The sequence below is a fragment of the Papaver somniferum genome, chromosome 6 (genome assembly GCF_003573695.1).
Source record: "Papaver somniferum cultivar HN1 chromosome 6, ASM357369v1, whole genome shotgun sequence".
Classification (NCBI taxonomy): Eukaryota; Viridiplantae; Streptophyta; class Magnoliopsida; order Ranunculales; family Papaveraceae; genus Papaver; species Papaver somniferum.
Window position 1 is genome coordinate 103,332,393 of NC_039363.1, and position 4,642 is coordinate 103,337,034.

The window sequence follows — 4,642 nt, forward strand, 5'->3', positions numbered from 1 at the left end:
TAGATTCAAGCTAATATCTTTCAACTGCTATATCGGAAACCTAACTTGTTACACACAAATGAAATGTACGATTTTAGGTTTGTGTAACCGTACCCAAACATGTACATTCATTGGTTCAACAATAGTTAACCAAATGGTTAGCCATATGATCACTTTCATATCAACCATATTCTTCTTTACCATAACTAGTTCAAATGACTCAAATGAACTAGTTAGAGAGTTGTTCAATTGCTTAGATCTTATAGAAGTATATAAGACACAATCGAAGCAAAAACGATTTGATTCACTCGAATCGATTCATGAACTTTATAGCCACGGTTTGCAAACTTGCATTCCTTAGTTTATGTAAGTTTAAGCTCACGAATAATCGTCTTTAGAAATAACCAACTCAAGTACACGGACTTAGTTCGCGGACTTAAGTTCCCGGAAGAGTTTACAAACTCTAGCAGATTTTCTCGGGTCGAGAACCTCCGACAGTTCGCGGACTGGTTTTCCGGTTTTCCTGATCAACAAAGTGCGCATACTTTGGTTCAAGGAATAAGGACTTATACATATATGTGTTACCACACAATTCTTATATCCAACATTGGTTATATATTCTAAACTCTCATTTCAATCATTGAAACATTCTTAGAGGACGTTATATAATTGTTATTCACAAACCATTTTTCGTCAAAGTCATTTTGAAGTGATTGAAACTTAACATGACTTTCGTCACTAGGTACAGATGAACTTGGCCAAAGCGAAAGCTTACCAACACATATTTCGAGAAATAGATAGGAGAGATAAACTCGGCTCTAAATAACAAATGTGTATAATCAAAGTCTATATAGAAAAACGACTTTTGTCTCAAGATAGGAGATAGAGTAGATAGACTTTGGAGTGATAGATAAGTTCAAGTCTCCATATACCTTTTAGTAGATGAAGTTCCACCAGTTCCTTGAGTATTTTTTTCGTCTTGTATGATGATCTTCATGGAGTTCTTGAGCTCAACTACACTTTCTATCCTAGTCCGAGACTTAGCTATAGTAGACTAGAAATCAAGACTTATAGTTTTGATCATTAACATTGACAAACATGTTTGAGTTAGCAACGCATGCGAGTTCGACCGAGCAGTGCTCTAACAATCTCCCTCTTTATCAATTTTAGTGACAAAACTATTAATACATATGGAATACAAAAATAAATAATACACTTTTGTAGCTCCTATTCCACGTGCCTAATCTTCAACATTACTCGAAATCTTCGTCACTTCCAAGTACTCCAATGATTCCAAAGGTTGTAAGTTTAGCATCATCATTGTTGAAAATCCGTAGATATAACAATGAGAAAACATAATTCTCGATCATTGTTATACAGTGTCATAGTATCATTATGTAGTATCAAAGTTCAATTGTATCACAACTTCGACGACAATACTACGGTGATATATATCACTCTCCCTTAGTCAATACTCCATCTCACATGCAAACCACTCCCCCTTACATAATGATCTGAAACACCATATGTATTTGTAGTGTGAACTACATTTTAATTCTCCCCATTTTTTTCAATAAAATTGGCAAAGGTACAAGAACCGGATCCTAACGAAAATTTCCATAGAGACATTTCATGACCAAAAGTAAGCACCTATAAACTTATTTAGATGCAATCATATAGCCGAAGCTAAATTCTTTCATCAAGGAGTTTATAAAGATACAAGATAATCCCTATAATATTCCACAGCCGCACTTCCCACAAAGATTTGGCAATTAATCACAAGTTCAATTAAGAACTCTCCCACATAATATGTCATTCTCGAAAGAACAACAAGAGCGACCTTAATTTCAAAAGAAAAGAAGGATTTATTTGGACATAACAAATCACATACAAATACGAATTTGAATCCAATTAATACTCAATTCAATTAACCACAAGAGAACCCATGATTAATTAAATCGTAAATGCTCAACATAAGAAAACTTACGGAGCTGCACAATATATACATAAAATATGGATCAGGGAAGATCGATACTGCGGAATAGACAAGGATTCATTGTATTTTCCATCACTATTTGCACAGTGACATATAATAGACATAATCCTCATAAAAAAAAGTTCATCATATCTTCCATCAATAATGACATAATTGAAAAGGCTGGGGTCTAACAACACCACCCAATATTTCGCTTAGCAATCTGTATGGACTAACTCCGAATTACTTTCTAGAGAATCACCTAGACAGTCAGACTCAATCTAGGTAAAAGTATCTCAAGGATTTAATATCTCTCTCTTGTTTTGATTTACTCGAGCTAATAGAAATCAGCGAGTCTTTAATCAAACACAAGGAATAACTTGGATGGTACCAAAGACCAATATCCAAGAATCAATCAATTAAATAAACAACCAAAGGTTGGATATTCTAATTGATGATCTAGAAAGCACAACCTGTATTATTTCAGATCTACAAAGCACAACCTGTATTATTTCAATTATAAATATAAACAATATAATGCGGAAATAGAAATAACACAGACACCAGAATTTTATTAACGAGGAAACTGCAAATGCAGGAAAAATCCCTGGACCTAGTCCAGATTGAACACACACTGTATTAAGCCGCTATAAAAACTAGCCTACTCCGAGCTAACTTCGGACTGGACTGTAGTTGAATCCCAATCAATCTCCCACTGATCCAAGGTACAGTTATGCTCCTACGCCTCTGATCCCAGCAGGATACTGCGCACTTGATTCCCTTAGCTGATCTCACCCACAACTAAGAGTTGCTACGATCCAAAATCGCAGGCTTTGACAATAAACAAATCTGTCTCCCACAGACAAGTCTATCAAAGGATCAATCTGTCTCCCACAGATAAACCCTAAAGGTTTTATTCCGTCTTTTTATAATAATCAAGGTGAACAGGAACCAATTGATAATCCGGTCTTATATTCCCGAAGAACAGCCTAGAGTTATCAATCACCTCACAATAATCTTAATCGTATGGTAGCGAAACAAGATGTTGCGGAATCACAAACAATGAGACGAAGATGTTTGTGATTACTTTTTATATCTTGCCTATCGGAGATATCAATCTCAAGCCAATCAATCTGATTGTACTCGTACGATAGAAGATGCAAGATCAGATCACACAACTACGATAAAAGTAGTATCGGTCTGGCTTCACAATCCCAATGAAGTCTTTAAGTCGTTAACCTGGTTTTAAGAAGAATCGACTCTAGCACGCAAACTAGTATCACACGTAAGGTGTGGGGATTAGTTTTGCACAATACTAGATGTCTCCTTTATATAGTCTTTCAAATCAGGGTTTGCAATCAATGTTGGCTTAGTAACAAAGCTGTCAATATTCACCGTTAGATGAAAACCTGATTTAGATTCAAGCTAATATTTCTCAACCGTTAGATCGAAAACTTAGCTTGTTACACACACTTGACAATGCACGCTTCTAGGTTTGTTAACCGTACCCAAACGTATGCACTTGTTGGTTCAACAATAGTAAACCAAAAGGTTGGCCATATGAGCATTTCATATCAGCCATGTTCTTCTTAACCATAACTAGTTCAAATGACTTCAAATGAACTAGTTACAGAGTTGTTCAATTGCAAGGAAATCTCATGTACTACACAAGACACAATTGAAGCAAAGATGATTTGATTCACTTGAATCGGTTCATGAACTTTTATATCCATGGTTTGCAAACTGCATTCCTTAGTATTTTTAAGTTTAAGTTCAGAAATCATCTTCAGATATATAACCTTCTCAATTTCGCAGACTAGGTTCGCGAACTTAAGTTACCGGGCAGAGTTTGCAAACTCCAGCAGAAATTCTCAGGTTTGAGAAATTCGCCGGTTCGCGGACTGGGTAGCTTCACGCAAGTAGTTTTTCAACTCCAGCGGAAATTCTCGGGTTTGAGAACTTCGGCAGTTCGCGGACTTGGCTCACGCCATTCTTCCGGTTCTCTTGATCAGCAAAGTTCGCAAACTTTTGTTCAAGGAATAGGACTTATACATAAACGTATTTCCACAACAATGCTTATGTCCACCATTGGTTATGTAATCTAAACTCTCATTTCAATCATTGAAACATTCTTAGAGGACGTTATACAGTTGTTACACCATTTCTGGTCAAAGCAATTTTCAAAGTGATTGAAACATATCATGACTTTCGTCACTAGGTAAAGATAAGATCGAAGCGAAAAGCAAACCAACACATATTTCGAGATATAGATAGGCGAGGTATACTCGGCTCGAAATACCAAATGTGTATAATCCAAGTCTATATATATAGCATACGACTTCTTGTCTCAAAGAGTAGGAGATAGAGTAGATAGACTTTTGAGTGACAGATAAGTTCAAGTCTTCACATACCTTTTTGTCGAGAAGTTCCACCGGTTCCTTGAGTAGTTCTTCTTCTTGTATGATGAATCGCCATGAAGTCTTTGAGCTCAACTACACTTTTTATCCTAGTCCGAGACTTAACTATAATAGACTACAAATCAAGACTTATAGTTTTGATCACTAACATTGAAAACATGCTTGAGATAGCAACGCATGCGAGTTCGACCGAGCAATGCTCTAACAATCTCCCCCTTTGTCAATTTTACTGTCAAAACTATCAATACATATGGAATACAAAAAAGATAAA